The sequence below is a fragment of the Anser cygnoides genome, chromosome 2 (assembly GCF_040182565.1).
Source record: "Anser cygnoides isolate HZ-2024a breed goose chromosome 2, Taihu_goose_T2T_genome, whole genome shotgun sequence".
In the NCBI taxonomy this organism is placed as follows: Eukaryota; Metazoa; Chordata; class Aves; order Anseriformes; family Anatidae; genus Anser; species Anser cygnoides.
The window spans coordinates 90945867-90973295 of NC_089874.1; the positions used below are offsets into that span (position 1 = coordinate 90945867).

At 38.5% G+C, this 27429-nt stretch overlaps 2 long non-coding RNA genes across 3 annotated transcripts; one reads left to right on the forward strand and one right to left on the reverse strand.

Moving 5' to 3' along the window:
- Positions 1-4022: 4022 nt before the first annotated feature.
- On the forward strand, positions 4023-10160 carry LOC106036541 (uncharacterized). Its single transcript, XR_001207382.3, has 3 exons — positions 4023-4795; positions 6429-6492; positions 8577-10160. It is a non-coding gene; the product is annotated as an uncharacterized lncRNA (long non-coding RNA).
- On the reverse strand, positions 6717-11449 carry LOC106036540 (uncharacterized). Of its 2 annotated transcripts, none has more exons than XR_001207380.3 (3): positions 11104-11449; positions 10178-10274; positions 6717-7701 (listed from the first exon to the last, which is right to left on the reverse strand). It is a non-coding gene; the product is annotated as an uncharacterized lncRNA (long non-coding RNA). The 2 variants fall into 2 exon arrangements; XR_001207381.3 differs by having other exon boundaries at positions 11075-11449.
- Positions 11450-27429: the final 15980 nt, after the last annotated feature.

Below are 27429 nucleotides of genomic sequence, written 5' to 3' on the forward strand. Positions count from 1 at the left end.
TTAAAAAAAGAAAACATTTTTTAAATATTTGGCAGTAGACAAAGGAGGTTATAGTTTTTATCTGTGGTCTGAGGCACATTTAAAGAGGAGCTCTAACATCTAGAAATTTGTAGACAACAAAAATGATACTTGCACAGACTGGGCAGCTGAGATGGTAAAAAGAATGGAGAACAACTCCCTTGGAGGTGAATGGTTCAAATTCACCTGTATCAGTCCAGATCAGGAGTTACCGAAGATCAATGTCAATTGATCTATGCAATAAAGAATGATTTTATTTCATTTCCCAAAAGACCAGAATAATAATTTTCAACCAAAAAAAAAAAAAAAAAAAAAAGATACTGAGTTTACTGAGCCATTTAAAACCCTATGGCATTTTTTTTTTTAATAGTGCTGGCATCCTACACTATGCCAAGTTTACGCCACCATTGACCTGAGCCAAAATGAAGTCAATCAGAAAGTTGATCATTTACTCTGTGTCAGGTCTACTGACAAGATTAGTTGGTGAAGGTCATGTGGCTGTTATCTGGGATTGCACTATCATGTAATTATCTCTAAATTAAGATTAAAGCCTACAATAGATCATTTTTTATGATCAATGAAATTTACTTTAAATACATGTAAATATCAGCATCTGTTTTCATTATGATTGTCATTACATTCACTCATTCATGGCAGTACTGCTCATAAACATAATTATTTGATGATACCCCATTCTGTTTCAAGTGAATGCTAGAGTTGCCCTGTACCATGCAGTGCTGGAAGGAAACTAGCTTTGTGATCACATCTGTTGCTGAACCAAACAACCCTCTGAGCTCTTCCTTTAGTAGCTACTATTTACTAGGAATTCCAGATGAAAATAATTTCTTTCTCATTGTAGACTGTGAACAAGAAGTATAACAGAAATTCTGTCATAGAGTTTGGAGCTCTGCATTCAAATTCAGAATTGGTATAGAGGAGAGCAGATGTTTGCACCTTAGTAAGAAATGCATTTCCTATAATATACTCTGCTTTGGAGTCATCTATATTACCAGGTTCTGTCTCTGAGCACCTGATAAAATTAAGGACTTCTATCTAACATGAGTCTCGGTGTAAACTGAAAACTATTACAAGAACAGTTGCAGAAGTTGTTTTACTGTTAGATGATGAAAAGAAGCAGGAAAAGTGGGGATGAAATATTAGACAAAGAGGGCCTAACAGAGAAAGTAGTAGATCCTGATTAACGCCATTGAAGTACAGTGCTTGTAAGCAACTACTAAATAATAGCTGGAACTACTATAAGGACCATTGGTCTAAAATAATTAATGTTGCCAAACTGTCAGTGAGGTTTAGTGAGTAATGAGGAAGCATTTATCAAACAGTTAAAACAGATGATTTGGCAAAGAGGACGGGAGGTTTTAATACTTCTTGAAGTCTGAGGCTGTCCTCCTTATTCCCTCCAGTGCCTTGCTTTTTTTTTTTTTTTTTGGTTTTGTTTCATATATGGATTGCCTTTTGGAAACTTCAAGAAAGTTTTTATTGATAACAGATCTTTTACAAGGAAATGTAGAATTAATCTGAATCAACTCTTTGCAGAAAAGTGGCATAAGATTACCCGGGCAGATGTGATTTTGGACATCTTTACAGTAAAGTATGGCATCAGAGGGAAGTTTAAGTCATGGCATTCCTCAAAACTCGGTCCTAAATGTAATACAATTTACTATTTTCTTCAGAGAGATCTATGAAAAGATAAAAAGTGCTGATGACATTTTTAATGTTACGAGATTTCAGAAACATCATCCATATAGTGAAAGATCAGGACATTTATATGAATAACTAGATGACTGTGATGGTTGTAATAAGAGAAACAAGATGACCTTTGTCAGGCTGAAGTTCAATATCAAGAGGCTGAAGGATAATAAAAATACTTTCTAGTGTAACTGAGGGACTTGCAACTAGGAGCAGAAGCAGCAAAGAAAAATTTTATGTACTAGCTGATAAGAGGATGACTGTTGGTGTAATCCACCAAGAGAAAGATACAATACTATAATATAAAAATAGAGAATTTTCTAACAAGAAAAAAAAAAATAGAGAAATGATTTTGCCATCGTATGAATTAATGGTGTTTTTTATATCTTAAATACTCTATGCAATTATCACCAGTCCTATAGACAGAATTCAAAATTAAACTAATTCATAATAATGTAAAGAGAAGATTGAAGAACGTGTCCAAAGTTTATGCCTGCACTTCACTTACTGGACTTCACCCGCCTACTAAAACAAAAGCTAACTTCACTTATCTAACAATGTATAGAGATTGAGCAGACAAAACAAACAAGCAAACAAAAACAACAACAGAAAAGTTTTGTCTGGAAACAAAAATATGGAAGGACCATTGTTGACCAATGATGATTCTACATGCACATATATGGGCCATGAAAAAAAAAAAAAAAAAAAAAGGAAAATTTTACAGCTGTCCTAGATGTTCAGGAGAATGCTCCAAACTGTCAGAAGAGTGACATATGATATACCTTTGCAACAGATGGTGTAGTGGCAAAAACCCTTAATGATTTGTAAGACAGAAGTTGATCCATTTATGAAAAGGAGGATTACATGGCAGGGCTGCATTTGAAAGCAAGGACTTGGATTCAGTGACCCTGGAGGTCTCTTCTAGTCCCATGTTCCTATAAACCATAACTCCCGTAATCTCATAAAACTCAAGCACACAGTGGGTAGTGTCTTTGAAGCATACAAAGCTATTTATGTGATAGAGGAAGCCACAGTCAGAAAACGAAGCCCAAAGTTAGGATTTTATTGAAAAACTCTGTTAGCAATATTGAGCATTAACTTCTTAACAATCTTCTTTTATGAAGTACATCCCCTATCTGAAGGATATATATACCTTCATCCATTACACTCACCTGCTCACTTTTCTTTCTGCAGATAAGCAGAATTGTGAGTGAGGTTAGAGAACATTTTAAGCTTCTTGAACTGGTAATTGTCTGCATCCCTTCGGGGATCTTGTCTAAAGCTCTAGCCTTGACAGTTTGAAAGGTACAGAGCGTATTGAGATTTGATAAGCATTTTAAAAGTGAACATTGATCCAGTATTTTAAGCAGTTGTCCCATTTATCTAGAATGACCTATGTGCACCTCTGGATTGATGGATGGCAAGTCACGGCTGTTAATTGATTTTGGAAAAAAAAAATCCTTAAAGGAAACCAAAGATAATTAATAAAAATAATGATTATGTATTGCACAGGTTACCAGTATATTGCTAATTGAAAAAGAACTTAATCTTATTGAAGAAACTTTTCCTCAGCATTCTTTGATTTTGAACTCTTAAAATGCACAGTAGAGAGAATGATTAGCAGCATGCTTCAATTGGCTAGCGAAAGGGGAAACAATTCAATTCAATCCCAGGATGCATAGTTCATAAGCAGAATTCCCTAGCTGTCCCCTCACAGGCAATTATTTTCTGTAATTAACCTACTGCTCAATTAACAGAGCATAGCAAATAATTCTCAATGAATAATTTATTTAATTTAGCCTTTTTTTTTTTTCTTTTCACAAATTGTATCAGAAGAAACTGGGAAATTTTCCAAGATTTTTTTTTTTTGTTTTAATCTAACATTTACAGACATCATTAGTAAATAATTATTGGGTTGTGGTTGATATTGTTTAAGTTCACATTATTAGTTCTTATAATTTAGGTATCTACTTTACCCAGGTTATTCATTGTTAATACATAAGTCGCCATGTTGCATATAACAAAAAGCAAAAGATTGGTCATTTTTTATACCCAGCTGTAATATTTACAGATCATAATATAAACTGTCCTAAGTCACCAATTCAATGAGCAGAAGCAAAATATTATTTGTTGTAGCTATCCAACAAGTCTGAATATTTAGAGACAACTAATTTGAAATTTAAGTTGAAAATGTTTTTGACTAGTTGAAATGCACTGGCTATATATGCACATGTTCTCGGAAAGCAGGTATGGGATCATCAACATGACAGAAATTAAATTTGTTTTTCTTTGTACTTGGTAAGAATCTGAAGAATTTTTTACTCTTAAGCTCACTAATGCGTATTATGGCTGGATCCTGTATTGGGTTTACATGGCAAGGGCTTGGTAGCAGGGAGGTTGCAGGGGTGGCCTCTGTGAGCAGGGCCCAGCAGGTGCCCCATGTCAGATCAGAGCCTGCTCCAGCCGGCTCCAAAAAGGACTCGCTGCTGGCCAGAGCCGAGACAGGGAGCAACCCCGGTTGGGCCTCTGGGAGAGCAGATTTAAGAAAGGGAAAAAACACCATGCAACAGCAGCTGAGAGAGAGGAGTGAGAAGCAGCCCTGCAGCCCCCAAGGTCAGTGCAGCAGGAGGGCAGGAGGTGCTCCAGGCAGGCAGCAGCAGTTCCCCTGCAGCCTGTGGAGAGGCCCCTGGTGGAGCAGGCTGTCCCCCTGCAGCCCATGGGTCCCACACGGAGCAGATCTCCACGCTGCAGCCCGTGGAGGAGCCCCCGGTGGAGCAGGTGGATGTGGCCTGGAGGAGGCTGCGGCCCATGGAGAGCCCCCGCAGGAGCAGGCCCCGGGCCGGAGCTGCAGCCCGTGGAGAGGAGCCCACGCAGGAGCAGGGGGTCTGGGGGGAGCTGCCGCCCATGGGGGACCCGTGCTGGAGCAGTTTGCTCCTGGGGGATGGATGGACCCCGTGGTAAGGAGCCATGTGGGAGCAGTTCTTGAAGAAATGTTTTAGTTACCTCCGATTCTCATACCTAGCAAGAATGACAAAAACTACAAACTTAAGGATAGTCTGAAAGTCATCAGGTATGTTTTTCAGTAGGCATGGGGAGCAGATATTGTAAGTGAGAAATACATGTGTGGTCTGCTTTTTTAAGGAACAATCATGCTGTAATCTGGGTTTTCTGAATCAATTATTTTTCACTTAGTAGTCTTATGACTCACCACTTTTTGATTAGAGGTGGAAATTATATGAAGTATGAGTCATAGAATTTCCTGTCCTTTAATATTTGTCAGTTCTTTCTGCTGCACTGCTCACGCCCAGGAAAAAAAAAAAAATCAATCTCTAAAACCCATAACTTCTGTGATTGCTAATTATATAGCTCCCATGATGGAACTACATATGTTTGGGTTTGTCAAAAGTTTTTTCCTTGCAGAAGCATAGGTACTTGTTAATTTGTCTTGTCCAGGTAGCTACTGAATGTCCAGAGTTCCAAGAGAAGGACCACCATGTACATGCAGAAAGCTTAAAAACCTATAATGAAGGAGCCTGATTCTGCCACATTGCATTTAAGTCAAATATATCACAGGTCTCCAATTCCTCATCTCTAGAGCTCCAGTTCAAGCAATGGTATTTGTACATCTTCCACAGGACTATGCTAGCAAAAGTTACTGTTTTCAAAAACAAAAATTAAAATTCTACTCAGCAAATATCTGTTATTTTGGGGTTAGTTGTTTTCAGTATAGATTTTGTTCCAGACAGTGTGGTCTGTATCTTAGGAGAGAAGGTTTTCAGTATCCAAATTCTATCCAAGTAATACTACAGATAAATAATAATAACAATTATTATTAATAAGATTTGCAAGGTATCCACAGATATATCTGAAAGCTAAAGACACTAAAGCTTTTGCTGTCATGTTTCCGCATACATCCTGTCATGCACTGGCCATGCACTGATAGAATTCCTCTTTGGGACAAAGCCTTCTCTCCATTAGTGTCTGTTCCAGGTGCTGTGAACCAAGCCACTCCAAGAAACTTTTAGTAAGTGGTCAGGAAACTTGAAGGTTCATTATGCAACCACTCAGATGTAGCTGCATTCTCTACATTTCCCTGATAGTCTCACAGCCAGCTGATTATTGTTAGATCTGATGTACTCATTTATTTCCTGTTACTTTCTGCTGATAGGCATACTCCTGCTTCAGGCAAAAGGTGGTGAATCTTTTTCACTTACCTAAAGGTATGTTCTTCCTCATGCCCAGAAGCAGTGTTAGCAGCTAAATGATTAATTCTCCCTCAAGCATGACTGAGGATCATATGCTAAGGTTACCTGCAGTGTCCAAACCAGTATGCATTCCTACAGCTTGGGCCCTCTTGAGCTTGGCTTCCCCTGTGATAAATGATAGTGCTGTTTTATCCAACAGCTCTGTGGTTTGGGAACTTGTTAACAATTCACTTCTTTCTATTTTATCTATCCTTCCTCCTTCTTGAGGAATATGGTTCCTGCCAATTTGTAAGTAAGCCTAGGGAATCTTATTCTTTAGTCCTTCCTGTCCCATGATCATGGATTAAAATGTTATCATTAAAATAATTTAAAACAGTCATTAAAATGTAATAGGCTCCAGTTTCCTTGAGAAGATCACTTGATGTCATGGCCCTTACTGCCAGGTAAGTTAACTATCAAGCTACTTAGGAAATAATTTAATTTCCCTTCTGATTCTAGAGAGGATGGAGAGGGGCAGTCATTGAAATCTCAGAAAGTGCAGAATCATGAAACCTCATCTGAGGTAAGTGCTTTTTTGCAACCCAAAGTAATGTTCCTCTGCTCTTGAAGATATTTGATATGTCCTTCAATCCAGCTTTCCCTCTACTCATTTAACTGGCTTCCTGTTCCCAATTTAGACCTGCAAGTTTTCCCCTCTGTTATGCAGAGAACTGTAATGCTGCTCCAAAGGCTGGGCTCACAGCTTGATGTTTTAAGGATGCAATGTTCTCTACTAAACTCCTCAGCTTTTGGCAGAACTAGCCCAGTGCCTTTGTTTTGTGTCTGTATAATTAGTCTACAGCAGTTGTTCTGCACAGTATTTTCCCAGTACTGGGATTTCACATTGCATTAGAAATGCACTTTGCAATAGGTATCAAGTAGCACGGAGTCCTAAATGAGTATCCCCTGTCCAAGCTCACCTCCTAGAATATCCCAAAGTACTTACAGGGCATTTTAATGCCACTACAGGAATACTGCACTGTCTTCTTCATCTCAGAGCCCTCATGTGTTGTATTCTGCCTATTGTCAATGCATGAATGCATGGTGTCCTAAACGTTTTGCGGCCATTTCTAACATCTGACATGTAGCCACAAGCTACAGGAGCTACTAGATTCAAACAAACAAACAAACAGAAAACAGACTGAGAATGAGAAAAGAGGAGAGAGAGGATTTGAAATCTAAATAAAGTAAACCAGATATATTTAAGTATTTTTGCTAACACAGAATTCTGTGAATTTAATTATAAAATCTTAGTGGACTTCTGAGTTGTTGAGATCCTTTCGAAGTTACATGCAAGAGATCAAAGACAAGTTTATTGAAATTAATTTAAAATGTGGATGTAAATGTAAGACAAGCTAATGATATGTTAATTAATACTAATTACATTAAATTACATTAATGTGTTTGTAAGTATCCATTTCCAAAAGAGAGAGAAAAGTATAGAAGCAACAATTTTGCTTTCAATGAAACTTGAAAAAAATAATAACCAACAAATGCAACCAAACGAAACCAAAAACTCAGTTAAAAAAGAAAAAAAAAGATGGAACATTACTGGTAGAGTTTTTTTTTTAATATTCTAAAGCATTTTTAATGTAAATGTAAATTTAGACCCTATTATTTTATTTATTTATTTTTGAGACATGCAAATACTGTAAGGATTGTCAGAAGACAAACATGCGGTAGAGATCTTTTTCCTGATTCCAGCTGAAGTATTTACTCTTTTGTAAACTTCCTGTGAAAGAAGAAAATAAGGACAATATTTTGTCAAGTACTTTTTTTTTTTTTTTTTTTTTTTACTTTATTTAAAACAACCAATCCCCCCCCTTCCCCCCCCCCCCCCCCCCCCAAATGTATCTATATGTTTTGGACTGGAAATCAATATACGTTTGTTTTTCCTGGAAGAAACATTACTAATCAGAAAGAGCATGGATAGCCGATGGTGTCTGTACCACTTGCACGTATAAAAATATGGTTGGTCATAGTAGCTACATTTTGCAATAATTTTAAAATGAATATTTTCAGCTAGATCTCATTACAAAACAATTAGACAAGTTATAAAATAGTTTTATTTACTTAATGTTATTGTTGACCTCCACACTTGATCCCTGTGTGTTTTGAAACAATCATGAGGTCCTAACCAATGCATATACTGTGTTTTATTTGAACTCCCCTTATGGTTTAAGATGTACTTATATCCTCCCAAATTTTTACTGTTGGAAGGAGAGAGGAGAGGAATTGACCTAGCTAGTGCCATCTCCACCTTCCCTAACTTCCCTGTTCCTACCACTGAGCATAGCCTGGAGAGTTAAGTCCATCATGAGGATCGCTTGTGCAGTGGACTTGAGATCCTCCTGCAAGCCAAAGATCTTTACCCACACAATCTCCTAGCTAGAACTCTGAGTTTGGATAACATGGAATTTTACATGTAAGAGGGATTTTCATATGTGTTGCTATTGACTTCATTAATAATTGGTTTACTCTCCTTGGGAAGGTAAGTTGTTTTGATCTTGTTGCCATGAAGCACTTAACTTACATTCAACAAAGTTTAATTATCACCCTACAAAAATTTGGTTAATCATTTGATGTCATCATTTGATCCTAACCTAGGAAGCCTAAGAGGATAAGGAAGTCAATTTCTCTTTCATATGACTTTCTGAATCAAGTGGATGCTTTAAAATCTTCCAAAATGAGTAAGTAGGCTTGTTTTGATACACTATATACACTGTATTTTATTTGTTATAAAATTAAATGTTGACTCTTTGATGTGGAATTATCTGGACCATAGGTCATATGTTAATGATGGGAATGTAATTTTTTTCTTTAACATTTCTGTTCTGGGGTATTTTCTTGCAGGTGTGACAAGATCTTTAAAACACACTAACATTATAATATGACTCAATTTTAAAAAATGATGATATGTTTTTATACTTAAATATTAACATTAGAATCACCTGCATCTCAGTTTACATTCATCAGGAAAAATCACTAAGATATATGAAGCTGCAGAATGTATTGACTATCTCCTTATTAACATCAGCCATAGTACTAGACGATTTTATGACTCATTCAACTACTGTATCTGACAGATTCAGAAAAAGTTTGGAAATCTAGGTTTTATCTCTCTCTTACAGTAGACTCCAACCTGCAAAAGTGTAGTAGGTACTGTCTAGAGGGTTTGTTGCCTTTTGATTTAAAACGGTGAGTTCCTAAAGGTATATTTACAGCTTATGCAAGCATTGAAAATTTAGCTTGGAGAGGTAGTCTGGAATCATACACGTAGTAGTTTATGACTTTTTTCTTTAGCAAGTTCATCAATAAACTCTACCTGATGTTCAATTACATGGGCACAGCGGGTCTTGAAAGGGCGTATATATAAGAACTGTGGAGAATTGGGCAGATAACCTAAATTTAAGTTATTGTTTTGAAAATGGGTAAAAGTTTAAGCAAAGCGTATTATGTAATCCAGTGGGAAACTGATGATGAAAAGGAATAGTTTGATGGTCTTTTAAAGAAAATAAATTGTCCTCTTAAGTGTCATGGAAAACACAAAGAACTGGAAAGGACTTAGCCTTCCTCATGAATAGGTTTCTACTATCTCATATGGTAGTAGTTGGATTATGTCCATTTTGAGAGACAGAAGTTATGTTAAAAAGCTCACAAATATGGAATAATCTTTCAGATATTTTCATCCTGGTAGGATTTCATATTGAAAGTCTGATAAAACAAAAACATATAAATGACTCCTATTCTACTTGCCAAATTACTGAAAATGTTACATTTCTGCTTGAGTAGTCTATATGGTATGTCAGAAAAGAAAGTTGTGTATTATAGATTTAATTTAGTTTGGAGAATGATTTTTTTAACTGGCAAAACCATAACATGTTATTTTGATTATGGGGCAAAGGGTAGAGAGGGTTTCACTGTGGCTGCTGCTGGCAACAATACATTTTGCGAAGTTTAAAGTAGACTGCCAAACCTAATTTATTGATGCTTAACGTAACTAATTGAATAGACACAATAAAATGGAAATCAAAGCTCTTTAAGGTCATAGGTCCAAAGACAGCAATGTGGGATTTCAACCATCCAGATGTCTGCTGGAAAAGCAGTACAGCAGGCTGTAAGCAATACAGGAGACTCCTGGAGTCTCCTATAATGTCTGCATTAGACAAAGCAAGCAGAGGAGAAGTGTTACTGGACCTGGTGCTCACCAGTGCAGATGATCTCATTAAAGTGGTCAAGACAGGAGGCAGTCTGGGCTGCATTGACCACACCCTGGTTGACTTCATGATCTCAAACAATATGATCCTGGAAAAGAGTAATGTCAGGATCCTGAAATTTAAAAGAACAAGCTTCCATCTGTTTAAAGAAGTAGTGGGTAAGATTCCTTGGGACACTGTCCTTAGGGACAGAGGAACTGATCAGAGCTGGCAATTCTCTAAGGACACTTTTCTTAGCATGCAAGAGCTCTCCTTCCCCCTGTGTAAGAAATCAAGAAGGCAGAAAACCTAAATGGCTGAGCAAGGACCTAGTCAAACTGAGGCATAGGAAGGAAATGCACAGGCAGTGGAGGCAGGGACGTGTGGCCTCAGAAGGGTACAGGCATGCAGTCTGGATGTGCAGGGATGGGATCAGGAAAGGCAAGGCATGGATGATACTGAGCTTGGCAAAGGATGCAAAGAATAACAAGAAGGGATTCTATAGGTACATTGCTCAGAAAAGAAAGGCCAAGAAGAGCTTACCCCCTCTGATAAATGAGAAGGAAGAACTGGTAACAGCAGACACAGAGAAGGCTGAGAAGGCTCAACAACTTCCTTGCCTCACTCTTCACTGCTAGTCAGGCTTCCCATATCTCTTATTTCCCTGAACCTGCAAGTGAGGGCTGGGGGAGCAAAGTCCCTCCCTCTATAAGTGAAGAGCAGGTTTGAGACCACCTGATGCAAATTAACAGGTTCTATCATTGGGGCCCAGTAACAGGGTCCTGAGGGAGCAGGCTGATGTAGTTGCCAAGCCAATCTCCATATTTACAAAGTCCAGGTACTCAGGCAAAGTCTGACTGGAAGATGGGAAACATCACTCTCATTTTTAAAAAGGGTAGAAAGGAGGACCTGGGGAATTAGTGGCTGGTGAGCTTCACCTCTGTCCCTTGAAAGATCATTGAACAGATCCTTCTAGAAGCATATGCAAGAAAAGGATATGATCCAAGACAGCCAGCCCAGCTTCACCAAGGGCAAATCGTGCCTGACCAATCTGGTGGCCTTCTATGATGTAGTGACTGCATCAGTTGACAAAGGAAGACTGACCGATGTCATCTACCTGGAGATCTGTAAGGCCTTTGACATAGTCCTGCATGATATCCTGATCTCTAAATTGGAGAGAGATGGGTTTGAAGGGTGGACTATTTGGTGGATAAGGAATCAGCTGGATGGGCACAGCCAGAGAGCTGCAGTCAATGGCCCTGTGGCCAGGTGGAGACTGGTGACAAGTGGTATCCCTTAGGGGTCTGTCTTGGGACTGCTGCTGGTTAATATCTTTATCAATGACATAGACAGTGGGATCAAGTGCACCCTCTGCAAGTTTGCAGACAACACCAAGCTGAGTGGTGAGGTTGATACAGCAGCAGAAGAGGGACTTGGACCGGTTTGAGAAGTTGGCCCATATGAACCTACTGAGGTTCAAGTCCAAGTGCAAGGTGCTGCACCTGGGGTGGAGCAATCCCAGACATGAGTACAGACTGAGAGAAGAATTAATTGAGAGCAGCCTTGCAGAGAAGGATTTGGGGGTTCTGGTGGACGAAAAGCTTGACAAGAGCATGCAGCCCAGAAGGCCAACTGTATCCCAAAGCATCACCAGAGGAGTGGCCAACAGGTCGAGGGAGGTGATTGTCCCCCTCTGCCCTGCCCTTGTGAGGCCCCACTTGGAGTGCTGCATCCAGGTCTGGGGCCCCCAGCACAAGAAAGATGTGGACCTATTAGAGCAGGTCCAGAGGAGGGCCATGAGGCTGATCAGAGGGCTGGAGCACCTCTGCTATGAAGACAGGCTAAGAGAGCTGGGGATGTTCAGCCTGGAGAAGAAAAGGCTCTTTTAAGACCTTGTTGTGGCCTTTAAGTACTTAAAGGGGACTTATAAAAAAAGGATGGAGAGCAACTTTTTACACAGGCAGATAGTGACAATACAAGGGGGAATGGTTTAAACTAAAAGAGGGGAGATTTAGATTAGATGTTAGTAGGAAATTCTTCACTCAGAGGGTGGTGAGGCACTGGAACAGGTTGCTTGGAGAAATTGTGGATGCCCCATCCCTGGAGGTGTTCAAGGCCAGGCTGGATGGGGCCTTCGCCAACCTGATCTAGTGGGTGGCATCCCTGCCCGTGGCAGGGGGGTTGGAACTAGGTGATCTTTATGGTCCCTTCCAAACCCAAACCATTCTATGATTCTGTAATTCTATGAAAGTGATGTGGATTTGACTAATAGAACTGACTTTGTTCACTTGCAGAAGCATTTTTTATTGCTCCCCAAGTTACTCCCCAAGTTACTGTTCCCCAAAACCTCCCTGATCTGCATTATTTGGATTATGGTGTATGATTCACAGAGTACACTGATTTACCATACCCAGGTTCTTGCTGTCCCTACAGTTCCATTGCCATTCCTTTCATCTGTGTCTGTTACTTAGCTGGAATCAACTCATTCCCTGTGTTGAAAAACCAAGTTTGAGTTTCTGTGAGTTTCAGCTTCAGCGATCTGTGGTGTTTCTCCTCCCTGAGCCAACCCCAGGACTGGGTGACCTGGGAGGCTGGTGGTGTTAGGCCACCCAACGTACAGATGTAAGGCAATTCAGAGAGACCAAAGCTGTGCCTCTGGCCTGTTTTCTGGCCATTGCCAGTCTTCCTTAGGCTGCGTGTAGGGAATGTTCATAAATATGGCAGCAGAGACATCTCTGCACCTGTGCATAATAGCTAGGAAAGCTATGAGAACAAAGCCACAACTTTCCTGCCCCGGAGAGCAATTGAATTTCCATCCTCTCATAAAAGTAACTGGGAAAAGCTGACTTTCAGGTGCCCATTTCGGTCTTAATTATTACTGGCACAAAACTAAACCAGGGGTGTCTCTGCTCCAATCTTTCTGTCCAAATGCTGCCCTCATTTTGTTAGATTTAGTGCTGCTATTCTGAATATGCCCAGAAAGTGGGTAGAATATGATTTTTTTCTGCTTGGGTTAACTTGTAATTGCACCACTTTCTAGGCTGAGGTGCTGGCCATGTAGTTTATATTTTGTTTCCCAGCATATGGATAACAGCTATTTGCTGGGTCTTGGAAAGTATACATGTTTTTCCAAGAAACTACAGTCAGAGCAGCAGTGTGAATATCAAATGGACATAATGGATCTTTGTTTAAAACTCCCACCAGAAATCTTAGGAATCTTAAATTATTTGGGTTATTAATTTACTTAATGGGTTTGCTGTTCTAATCTTGGGTCAACAAATATTTCTGTCTTGCAGGAAATATTCATGGCAAGATAATTGCCCTCAACTCCTGAATTTTAATTAATTTTAACTTGTATGCAAAATAAATCACTATTTTATTACATAAAAGGATGTATTTTGAAAGTATTTTTGTTCTAATTCAAGCTATAGATGAATGGAAGAGAGTGTTCTTAAAAGACCTATTCACTATTGGTACATTTAGAGCCATCTTTTTTCTTTTTCACAAATACAGGAACAATGATTTGTGCACTATGTTTTAGAGCATTTATAAATAATGACATGAGATGGGAATGACTTAAAAGGAGCAGCTGTTCAAACTCTTAAAGCTGTTAGAATGAATATGTACATAGATCTTGCTTGTGAAAAGGGATTCTGGGAGTTATAAAACTAGAGCTGTGTAAGCCTGGGACTACCTGCTCTTGTATCAGGTTCAGCAAACTGACAAGAAATCTGCCAAATTTGTCAAATGAACTGTGCCTCAAAGGCAGTTAGAAAGCATTTTTTAATTGCTTGTAAGAGTACATGGGATTTTGAATTCATTAGGAAAGCAAGTATTCTTGCTACACTGTAAAGTGCCACCAGAAAACGTGCTGTCTCTACTCCCTCCCTCCCTCCCTCTCTGCCTTGTCTTTCCCCACCTCCGTACCCTCCTACACCCCAATACAAATACCATATTCAAACCATAGAAAAGGATGCTTTGGAAAGAAACATATCATAAAATTATAAAAGTGCATTGAAGTGGTCTTAGAAAACTGCAATATATATATATTAAACTATTGTGTGCTGAAAATTAATGTTCATTTAAATATTTGAGTCAAAATATGAAATGCTTGGCTTACATGCTAAGTGATGGGGCTGCCAGCTCTGCTCTAGAACTCACCACCCTGGTGGAAGGGCCTCAGAACAACACCTACACAGTACTATAGTGACAAACCCTTAAATTCTTGTACATGGAGATAAATAAATGGCTGGCAGCAACAGATATGTGTACTGACTCCAACTCTGTAAAATGTCATCTACTGGAAGATGGTGAATACTGTCTTTTGTCAAAGGCATTATAAAACCACTGCTAGATGGGTTTGAGTACTATTAATAGCTAGGGTTTGAGTACTATTAATAGCTGGGAATGGATGCATATACCTGGTGTTGTAGATACTTTTTTTTTCTGTGGAGACAGGGAAGCTTTATTTAGTCATTGAAGCAAGTAGGTGAACTTGTGTGAACGTAATACCAGCACATACAAACAAATTTTTTACTAAAACTTTCTCATATTCAACAGTCACATACAAAAGTAAATTGCCTATATCAGTGCTTGGATGTGGGTATTTCATAGCACATCAGTGTTATGAAAATTTGAACATGAGAATCAAAATTAATCCCTCAAGGCATGAATCCATTTCGAATTAAAGTTCAAGTGGTCATTTTATTATTCTTATTTTTATTTATTTTTTCATAAATTACATCAGAGTAAACAAATACATGAAAATACTATCACATTTTGGGCATTTAACCCATTTTAGACCTCAGCTTTACACCACTTTAGTAGTAGTACGTGAAGTAAGGTGGTAAAGTACTACCATTTTTAGATGGATTACTAAAAATGCTTCTCAGAGAGTCATTGAATCTCTTCTGGAAAGACTAGAAATTCAGAAGATATTATGGAGAATTGTTTCTAAAAAAAAATAAAAACCTGCATGAAGTCATAAGCCCTTTATAATATGCCTACTGTGACCTGGAGCTGTCATATGAGCAAATAATGTACCTTTCAGGAAGTGCAACACCAAGAGGAAATGAAGTAGAGCGAAATGAAGACTCTTGGGGCTCTAAAGGGGAATTGCTATTTGTGACTGGATGCATTCTCTTAATAAAATGAATTCACCTGGCATTTGGTATACCTTTGCTCTGCTTTCAACCTGGAAAAAAAATTCCTTATCTAGGCCACAATCTCAACATTCTATGCTGAAAAAAGCCGGAAAGTCAAGGGGAGTTTTACCTCTATCAGTGTTTGTACCATCTTTCACCACAGATAATTTCATTAGGTATAGGAAGAAAAATCAGCAGACGTTATAAAATTTTATTGTGCAGATATCTACAGATGCATAGTATTGATGTAATATGCGACTTGAAAAGCCAGATCTTGACAGATGTACCTTGAATAATGCTTTTTCCAGGTGCCATTACTATGACTTCTTTAAGACATAATTCACTGTATAATATAAATAGAAATATTGATTAGAATAGTGGCATACAGAAATAACATATAAATAACTGTAAACTTGCCCTTTCCCTAATTTGTCTTCCTCATTAGTGCAGAAATATTTTTCATGTTGTTGTCATTGCTAGAAGCTATTTCTTATCACGCACCAGCTCTCACTAGAAATTAGAGCCATGGAAACTTTGCATGTTGCTCAGTTGCCTGGAAATTTGTATATTTCTCTCTACAGAAAATGACTTTGTAAGGTAGTTAGAAAACAAGCAGTGCTTGAAGGATGTAATTTGAGTATCACATGACTGTTTCAAGAAAATCAAAATCTCTCCTTTTATTAGGTATGATTAAAGGAGGATCAGAACCTGAGTTTTATGTAACAAAATACTGTTATAAAACTGGAAAAGGTCATTTGAAATATGAAAGAAGTGATTTGCGTGTGACAGATATTACATTTGAAGAGCTTTCCTGTTTCTATCTGCATGTAAAAATATGCATTTTAAGATGCAATTGTAAGAAATTTTATTAAAACTTGTCTTTAAACAGCTGAATCTACTTGCATATATGTGATATGTTGTTATACTTTGGCAGGGTTTTAGAATGGTGGACTTAAAGGATGATGTTGTAATACATTCTCTTGTAATAGATAATAAGAAAATGGAAAACTTATGAGAAAATGGAAAACTTTATGAGAGTAGGACTCACAGTAAATATCAAACCATGACTTTAATTCATCATTAAAGTTTCAAATAAGGCACTAAAAAGTTGGAGTTGATGTACAGACTGAGCTGCAAAATAAGGATATGATCAAATTTACTTAAGGTATTTAAATGGTGGATTCCTTGAGAGAATTTGAAACTTCTCAAAAAAACAACCAACCAACCAACAACAACAACAAACAACCCCCCCCCCCCCCAACAAACAAAGAACAACAATACCACCACCACCACCAAACTGCTTTAAAATAAAATAAAACATCATCCTTTCTGGCTAAAAAAATAAAAATAAAAAATTATGGAGACATGGAAAATTCTTCTTCTCCACAAAAACAATTTTTCCTTGAGGCATCTGAGATTTTGAATTCCATGTTCATCTATGAAGTCAGTAACCTACAGCTCATTCCTTTCCTCAGTGGAAGCAATGAGAGTTTGTTATTCTGGCTAGTAAGATCCTAGGAGAAAGGCCAGGATTTCTTTCTTTATTTATTTATTTATATATTTTTTCCATATACACTATTTTTTTTTTGAAGCAGCTGAATATATATCCTTTGTGTTTTTACTCTTACACAAAAAGAGAATGGTAGTGACACTGAAAGCAAAATAGCAATGAAGCATATTTAAAAGCTATCCAACAGGACATTTAACTGAGATACATTTTGTACAGATTAACATTAAAAAACCATCAGTGTTGTTATCTGTGTAAACTCCTTTGGTTATAATTTCATTACTCTAAGTTTCATTGTACAGCCGTTTAGACTGTTTAAACAAGGATAATATATGTTTTTCTCTTAACATAGAAAGATATAGAAGCACGAGGTGCATTGTCAATAACATCTCTGAAATAGACCCAATGGAAATAAGTTTATAATTTTGTAGCTCATAGGGACATTTCTTGAGGCTATTCCACTCCTTTAAATCTACAAAAGCTTTGATCCAGCGAGAATTTGCACCCTACAGGGAGGTTGATTTTCTAGTAATTGAAGTACAAAATATCTGAAACATCCATGCTCCATAGCTTAAGCAAAATCCTATTCAGCCTGTATCATTTTTCCTAGGCAAATTGTTTGTCTGCTGGAGCATGGGCTGGAAAAGGCAAGAAGTCAGGGCACAAAAGCAGCAGAAAGCAGATGAGGTGAAATTTAAACTGCTAGAAGACTAGCAAGGAAAATACTAGAGACAAGAGTGTTCTGCTAGAAAAAGTTTCATGCTGTGGGCAATTCTAGCTTTCTTGGTCCTAAGAACAGTTAACATTTGTTTCACTACTCCCACATCACTTAGCACTTGTAGGTTTGGATGCAAAGGTTACTTTCGCAGGCAGTAATTTTCACCTGCAAGAAATATGCATCCCCTGGACCTTCAGTTGAATTCTGTGATGTTAAATTTCAAATGACCTGACTGATATCATGTTTGCAATTTTCAGGTACCAGATTATTCTCACAAGAACAATCAGTATCTGCACCTTAGGCATTTTGAAAATTTGCTCACTGAAGCCTGCAGTTGGGATTTCAAGGAAAAGTAAACTACTTAAGAGCATAGGCTCTGCTTGTATTGTGTGGGACTATGGTCTCTACATGTTTTCAAAAATATGCACATCAGATTTTCAGCAGTAAACACCACAACAATCTATCAAGTTTTTTTTTCTTTCTTTTTTTTTTTTTTCCCCCGAAGTGCAAATACAGAATCACAGAACCGTCTAGGTTGGAAGAGACCTCCAAGATCACCTAGTCCAACCTCTGACCTAACACTAACAAGTCCTCCACTAAACCATATCACTAAGTTCAACATCTAAATGTCTCTTAAAGACCTCCAGGGATGGTGACTCAGCCACCTCCCTGGGCAGCCCATTCCAATGCCTAACAACTCTTTCAGTAAAGAAGTTCTTCCTAACATCCAGCCTAAACCTCCCCTGGCGCAACTTTAGCCCATTCCCCCTCGTCCTGTCACCAGGCACGTGGGAGAATAGACCAGTCCCCACCTCTCTACAGCCTCCTTTAAGGTACCTATAGAGAGCGATAAGGTCGCCCCTGAGCCTCCTCTTCTCCAGGCTGAACAATCACAGCTCCCTCAGCCGCTCCTCGTAAGACTTGTTCTCCAGACCCCTCACCAGCTTCGTTGCCCTTCTCTGAACTCTCTCGAGCACCTCCATGTCCTTCTTGTAGCGAGGGGCCCAAAACTGAACACAGTACTTGAGGTGCGGCCTCACCAGAGCCGAGTACAGGGGGACAATCACTTCCCTAGACCTGCTGGCCACACTGCTTCTTATGCAAGCCAGGACGCTGTTTGCCTTCTTGGCCACCTGAGCACACTGCTGGCTCATATTCAGCTGACTATCAACCAGTACTCCCAGGTCCTTCTCTGCCAGGCAGCTTTCCAACCACTCATCTCCCAGCCTGTAGCTCTGCTTGGGGTTGTTGCGCCCCAGGTGCAGGACCCGGCACTTGGCCTTGTTGAACTTCATACAGTTGACCTCAGCCCATCGGTCCAGCCTATCCAGATCCTCCTGCAGAGCCTTCCTGCCCTCGAGCAGATCGACACACGCGCCTAACTTGGTGTCATCTGCAAACTTACTGAGGGTGCACTCAATCCCCTCATCCAGATCATCGATAAAGATATTAAAGAGAACTGGCCCCAGCACTGAGCCCTGGGGGACTCCACTAGTGACCGGCCTCCAACCGGATTTGACTCCATTCACCACAACTCTTTGGGCCCGGCCATCCAGCCAGTTTCTAACCCAATGAAGCATACGCCAGTCCAAGCCACGAGCAGCCAGTTTCTTGAGGAGAATGTTGTGGGAAACGGTATCAAAAGCCTTACTGAAGTCAAGGTAGACCACATCCACAGCCTTTCCCTCATCCACCAAGCGTGTCACTTGGTCATAGAAGGAGATCAGGTTCGTCAAGCAGGACCTGCCTTTCATAAACCCATGCTGACTGGGCCTGATCGCCTGCTTGCCCTGCAAGTGCCGCGTGATGACATTCAAGATAATCTTCTCCATGAGCTTCCCTGGCACTGAGGTCAAACTATAGTTCCCTGGGTCTACCCTCCGGCCCTTCTTGTAGATGGACGTCACGTTTGCTAGCTGCCAGTCGACTGGGACCTCCCCTGATAGCCAGGACTGCTGATAAATAATGGAAAGCCGCTTGGCCAGCTCTTCCGCCAGTTCTCTCAGTGCCCTCGAGTGGATCCCATCTGGCCCCATCAACTTGCGTACATCCAAGTGTCGTAGCAGGTCACCAACCATTTCCTTGTGGATAGTGAGGGCCACATCCTGCTCCCCATCCCCTTCCACCAGCTCAGGGTACTGGGTATCCAGAGAGCAACTGGTTTTGCCACTAAAGACTGAGGCAAAGAAAGCATTAAGCACCTCAGCCTTTTCCTCATCTTTTGTAACTAAGTTTCCCCCCGCATCCAGTAAAGGATGGAGATTCTCCTTAGTCCTCCTTTTTGTGCTGATGTATTTGTAAAAACATTTTTTGTTATCTTTAATGGCAGTAGCCAGATTGAGCTCCAGATGAGCTTTGGCCTTTCTAATTTTGTCCCTGCACAGCCTCGCAACATCCTTATAGTCCTCCTGAGTGGCCCGCCCTCTTTTCCAAAGATTATAAACCCTCCTTTTTCTCCTAAGCTCGAGCCACAACTCTCTGTTCGGCCAGGCTGGTCTTCTTCCATGCCGGCTCATCTTTGGGCACGTGGGGACAGACCGCACCTGAGCCATTAAGATTTCCTTCTTGAGGAGTGCCCAGCCTTCCTGGACTCCTCTGCCCTTCAGAACCTCCACCCAAGGGACTCTGCCAACCAGCGTCCTGAACAGCTCAAAGTCAGCCCTCTGGGAGTCCAAGACAGCGGTTTTACTGGTCCCCTTCCTGACTTCGCCAAGAATAGAGAACTCTACCATTTCGTGGTCACTCTGCCCAAGACAGCTCCTGACCACCACATCTCCCACCAGTCCGTCACTGTTTGTGAACAGAAGGTCTAGCGGGGCACCTCCCCTGGTAGGCTCTCTAACCAGCTGCGTCAGGAAGGTATCTTCCACACTCTCCAGAAACCTCCTAGACTGCTTTCTCTGGGCTGTGTTGTGCTTCCAGGATATGTCTGGGAAGTTGAAGTCCCCCACGAGAACAAGCGCTGACGATTTCGCAACTTCTGCCAGCTGCCTGTAGAACTCCTCATCCATCTCCTCATCCTGGTTCAGCGGTCTATAACAGACCCCCCACCAGGATGCTTGCCTTGTTGGCCTTCCTGCTGATCCTAACCCATAGGGGCTCAACTTTATCATTCCCAGCCTCAAGCTCCACAACATCTAAACACTCTCTACTATAGAGAGCCGCACTACCACCCCTTCTGTGCTGCCTGTCCCTTCTGAAAAGTCTATAGCCAGACATTGCAGCACTCCAGTCATGAGAGTGGTCCCACCACGTTTCTGTGATGGCAACCAAGTCATAGTCTGCCTGCTGCACGATGGCTTCTAGCTCCAGCTACAACAAAAAGAACTACAGAACTTGAAAAAAGTGTCACTAAAGAATGTGATTTATGGAACTAAATTTGTTTCTATTTTATCCTGTTTGAAATGCCCATCTATCTGTTTCTAACATATGCCCTCACAACACTTAACTGATATTTTTTATGATTTTTAAATCTATATTTGAAGTTCAATTTAGGGAATTACTTTCTATTCTGACTAAAAAATGTCCTTAAAAAATAAGGACCAGTCAGAAAAAAATGTGTGTTCAGTGATACCACATGTACAATTTTTTGCCTCAGGTGAAACCTCAAACCTATATCAAACACTTTTCATGAACGTTGGAGTTTTCTATAGTGCGTGTGCATTCTTTTCACACATTAAGTCCAAGGGCATAACACAATAGTTTATTTTTGAGAAGGAAGACCTTGTTCTTGCCCCAGATTTGCTATAGTTCCCATTAAACATTTTTTTTCCAGGGAATTTATTCTGACATTTAAACTGGCATGCAGGAATGACTTGTTTAGAAAGGTTTTCTGAAATTACTAAACATTGTGTTAATTTATCCTCTCTTAAAGTACTATCTAAAGAAAATCCTTCTGCACTACAGTTAAGATGAGAATATGAATATTAGAAATAAATTATTTTGACCAGTAGTAGAAATGATGAAAATAGGGAAGGGTCATAACCTAATAAGTTAAAAGGAGAGTACCTGTATCATCATCTGAAGTAGAGTTTCCTGTTCCCTACAGTGATGGCAAGTTTCAGTGATTATTACTGTGTAAGTGGAAGGTAACTTTTAAGCACTGGAATACATGGATACCCTTTCATAAAGTTTTGCTGATGCTAATAAACAAAGGTCTTTTTTTTTTTTTTTCCTCTCTTTTCTGTTTTGTCCTCTCAAAAATACACCTTTTCTTGTACTGTAGATGTTACCTCAGCTCCAAAGAGCATTTCTTTGTGTTAGTATAAACATCTAATTCTCTTTTTAAGAAGAAAAAAAAAAGGGGGGGGGGGGGGGGGTTTGCTTTGAGAAAATAAAGACTTGAAAGAGAGAGAGTAAAAATTTATGGGGGTAGGCCTGCTGCACAGGGGAAAGTCAAGACCTCACATGTTACTAAGGTCGATGAATGTAAAGTTGTGTTTGGTGAAAGTCTGAAGTTCGTTCATCTAGGGTGAGGAGATGTTAGTCCTGCTATTTCCAAATCTGCCATGGTATCGGGATATTGACAAAATGTTGAAGGGACAGATTAGTTACATAAGGATCACAGACTTACCCAGCCTTTGGTACAACACTTAAGAAATAAGGGAAAAAAAAGAAGTTGCTAACTTAGAGAGGTGGTAACCTACAATGAACATTTAATGGACTGTGTGAAAGGTTTTTAACCTTTTATTACATGGCATTGGCATTAAACGAGACACAAATAGCCCATTGCATAAAGTGTCAATTCTGTCCTTGAGAATGTCCTCAGTTCTAATAATTTTCACTATTTTGAGTGAATCTCCCAAATTAATAGGTTCCCTAAGAAATTAACCTTCTTTTCAAACACACAACTTTGATGTGGTTATTTTTACACACACAAAAAAATGCTGAAAATGTCTTTTTGTATTGATTATTTGTAATGCTGTTTTCAAATCAAACAAATGGCACTTCTATTATATGCCTGGTTTTCCCAAAATTGTTTCAGTCGGGAATCAAATGAGGGCTTGCTCAAACATAAAGTACTTGTTCATGTTTTGTGATGCTGAAATGGAGCACCTTCTCTCATTGTGAGATTTTATGTTCTGCAAGAGTATTTCATCTGCTTCATGTGTCCTATTAATTTAGAGTTTGCCTCTCATGAATTATATGCATGATTTAGTGCATGACAAAGTACATTTTGTGAATCCAACTTTTTCTGAAGTTTGTTCAATTTTCATGTGTTAGATTTAGAAGTATATATTTAAGTGTGGTTGTGTAAAGAATCTTACAGAAGGTCTCATCTACCATTCAAGAACTATTCAAGCTTTGTCTTCAGAAGTCAGTAACAAGACTCTCCCTTCCATCTTAGTTACAAAAGCTTCTCAAGTTCTGAGAAACTTTCAAACTTTCAAGTTCTGGCATATGAGCGAAATTCAACCATTCAAGCCTTTTGAAAGAGCTCAGATACATTTATCTTCTTTTTATTTCAAAGCAAAATTGCACAATTAAATCTGATCTCCTCTAATATATTGCACGTGATTTGATACAATTGAATACGCTTTAAACATCCCTGATGATACTTCCTTCGTGTTTCTGGATATTGGCTTCCTCGGCCCTGTGAACATCTTAATTTGTAACACTTGGCTGCATAATTTCATGGGGCCTGGAGAGGAAAAAATGCCTTTCTGGGTTTCAGTTTCAGCCCTGACATTACTCTAATTTGACTCCATTTCTGAAGTGGAAGTAGTTTTCCAAAGGAAAGCTGCCTCTGGCTGAAGCCTCTTTCTCTTCCATCTCATCCCATTCTTTCTGTATGACAGCAAATAAAACTTCTTTAGGTAATGTGCTCTTAAATCTTGGGGCTAATTCATTGTAACAAATACTTTTACTACACTAAGGGAATGCCTCATAATTATCTAGACGATGCCAGAGCCCCATTAGCCAAGCACATTTGGGGGAGGAAAAGTGGCCACTTTTTAGTATTTATTTCTGTTTTTGCATTTTCCCCTATCTATAGAGTTACTATTTTTGAGAACAACTGGAGCGCTTCAAGTTTTTTCCTACAAAATCTCTGATAGGAATGCAATAAACTATATATATGTATACTCCTATAGATCTTTTTTATCTGGTACTAGATTTACCTGATCTGTAATACTGCACAAAGCTGATTTTGCAAATTCCATGATTTTCCACTGCATATCTCATAGGTTTGCCAGCGTCTTTAGTTATATATACTGCACCTAGAACACCATTAAACCTCAAGAATGTTTGGGCAATAAGTTGTGAATGATATATCACAAAGGGTAAGTATGAAAAAGAGAAGTTAAGTAATTCATAGTTTTATTTCATTATATTAAAAGCATCTCTTTTATATATAATTATGCATCTACTTAAAATTTTAATTGCATTTATTTTAAAACAATATGTTGCTACTTTTTATCTTAACCTTTTGAAATTAAGAGGCACTGATCTACAAAATTTTTCTACACAAAGGTATAAATACTATCATTAAGCTGTAACAAAAAGGATCCATTTAAGTGTTATTAAGTAAGGTCACTGATTAAACCTCCATTTGTTTCAAAGCTTATAATATGTGTTTAAATGTGGTTCTTCTACCTCCTCATTACCTTTAAAATGGCTTGTTATTTTGGATGCCTACGATTTAGGATGAAATATTATACCTCAGCATTTAAGAATTAATTTTAAAATGTTATCTCAGATTCTATACCAAGCATTCAACCAACAACAAAGTTCCTTAATCACCAGAATCAGACTGAGAGAATCTTTACAGCCTAGGCAGTACATCTGTTATTACAAGAGCATCTTGTTGTTAGTGTGTTGGATACAATGGTGCAATGACAACAGTCTCTGAGAGAAGCTCCTTCTCTGTTTTCCAAGATCCAATAATTACCTTCACAAAGGACTCAGCCCTTAAAAGAGGAACAAACTTTCCTATACCCTGGAGTAAGATATTTGGTCCCCGAAATGAAGTTTGAAGGAAACAGGTGGCTGGTATTTCCTATTGGCAACCACAGACAACTTCTGCTTAAATCCTCTTATTGTCTGTTCCATTCTGTTACCCTTCCTCAAGTTGTATAGGAAGGGCAAACATTATTATTTATTTTTATTTATTTATTATTTATTTTATTTTTGTCAGCTACTAGAGCTCAATGGTCTAAAAATTGCTTATCTTAGCACTTAAATGTTTCTATTAATTTCAAGATGGATGATTTGACCTTAAAATAATCTTGATGTAGAGACAAGACCCAGCCACAAAACAACCCTCTCAGCCTGCACTCTAAAATGTGGAAAAAAAAATAGCAATAGCAAGAGTTAGCATAATATTTACAACTCTTTTTGGCTAAAAGCAACATAACTTTTCATTAGTAAGCAAAAATTATCCCTTATAGATATATATCTACTCCACTAAAAGCTACCACAAGTAGCAGCACAGAGTAGAAAAATCCTCTGTATCTTAAATGTCTCAGAAACACATCCTACTTATATTCTATTTAAAATCTCCATATGCTGAACAAAGCTTTTAGAGTGCTTACATGCCATACAACTGTCAGAAGACTCAATACTATGTTTAGCAGTTACCTCTGCAATACACGTTTCCCAAGGAAAATGCTTTGAGAACTACAAAACAGAGATACAAATGCTTTTGGATTCTGTACCTAAGACTATTCCAGTTCTATAAGCTCTGTGTCCAAAAAGCATGGATATACGCAAAGTTTTTCAAAGGTTATTGTTTTATCTGTGGTAACAGAACTGTTTTTTTGTTTTTGTTTTTAATTGTAGTTGTTGTTTTTTTCCCTCTACAAAGCAAAGTTGCAATTCAGTAAACAACTTCATACTCTATTGAGTAAATTATTATATGGAGAAATGTCATTTTTTTCAAGAATTATAAAATGGATAAACATTTGACCACAGGAGACCAGTACTTGTGATGGAGCTCACTTAAAATTTTTATTGATGGCCTTGTTCAAAAAATAGGAGTATTCCTTTACTGTTGTTTGAAGGTATCATCAACATAGAGAATATATAGTAAGAACTGGGTGATATGAACACCTGAAAAATGGAACACTTGGAAAATTTTGATTCTGTCTTTAAGTTGTGCATTTACAGATGAACAGTAATATTGTTTCGGTATAAACCAGAAGACCAGAATTTGGAAATAATAGAGGAAAGAGATCTCTGTATAACAGTTGATCATATGATGACTACAAACGACTTTGTAATGTGGCCCTGAAAAAAGTAAATAACAAATGCCCGAATCAGTAGTTCTGGTAAAAAACAAAACCAACAAAAATATCAGTTTTGAAGGTATGATTATCTATGTTTATAAATTGTGAATTCAGTATTAAGTAGCTGTAAAAAAGCCCCCAAAGTTTGCAGGATGGTGGAGGAAGTGCAAAGACTGAAATAATGTAATATATTTAGCTAAAAAGGAGAGAGAGAGAGAGAGAAAGAGAGCTCTGCATTCCAAAACAAGAAGAAAGAAGAACAAAAGAGAAGGGAAAAAAATAGAAGGTCTATAAACAAGTTTACACAACAAATTAATATATATATATCTAATCACTGCAACAGCAAGAGTTTAGAAAAGCTTTGAATTAGTATTTGTGCAAGCAAGATTTTATTAACATTAAGGTGGTCCTGATGGTATGTATAAGAATTTTATGACTGAGTGACTATTATTAGACTCTTTCTAGACCACACTTTTTATCCATCTTGTGGAATCTGTAACCTGCTGGCAAATATACAATGTTTAAGAGATAAAAGTTATACTGTCAAAAGTCACCTTCTCCAAAAGTTTATTTCCACAGACAGTATAAAGTACTTATTTGGCAGGAAAGATCAAGGCAAGAATGAAGCACTTTGGCAATGCGAAGTGCTACAGTATTGAGTGCATGACAACCAAAAGATATAGGTACATAAGCTGTACTGGGTTGCAGTTCCTAGGTAGGTGGAAAGAATGTTAGAAGAGAGGAAGACTTGTCAATATACGGTTAATAAATCACAACTGGGCTTAGTTTGGATGATATTTGAGTTCCATGGGCTTTTCAAGGTTCTGTTATCACAGACATTCAGTATGGAGTTCTGAAGGAATTAAGCATTACGTGGCAAATCGACTGTTCCCTGTATCCTCATTATGCGCCACTGTAAGCCTTTACAGAGGTCAAGTTTCAAAGGAGTACCATTAAATTGATCAGATAATTTTTAGCCATTTTTTTGAAAGATATATATTTGCCATTGGAATTGAATTTCCCTGAGCTGCTCTGATATCACAAGAACTCATATTTAAGTGACATCTATAGTTCTGTTTCTTTCCTGATGCCAATTACATATTTGAAAAGACCCAATTCTCTTCTGGTTTATATGGTTTTCTGCATTAGAATAAACCTTTAAGATAAGTTACAGTTTTATTCTGGAGAGGGAGAGAAGAGTTGTGCCCCAAATACCAGCTTGCTTTATGTGCTTACAGTTGGAACGCCATTTTAAGGAGAGAGTAAAAAGATTTTCTTTTGTTTTGTGTTTGTTTGTTTTTTTGTTTTTTCATCCCTGCTGGAGAAAGACCATGAAAGACCTACAATTCTAGCATTGGCACTGTTTTTTCTAGGTCAAAAAATATTTTTTCATGTATGAATTAAATTGAGCATGTATTTAATTGAGTTACAATGAACTTCTTCTAACCTGAGCAATGTCTTTTGTTCTTACTTACATAGGTATAAACTGAGTGTAACACCACTTAAGTGAATACAATTCAGCGATAATTCATCCATAGAAACAAGAAGCGAATATGTTTTGGATGGAGATCAGATGGTGACTGTCAATTGCTGTTATGCTTTTGTTTAGACCAAATCGATTAGATGGAATCAAAGCGTTGATACTGAGGGGTCTCTAGGTCCATGAAATT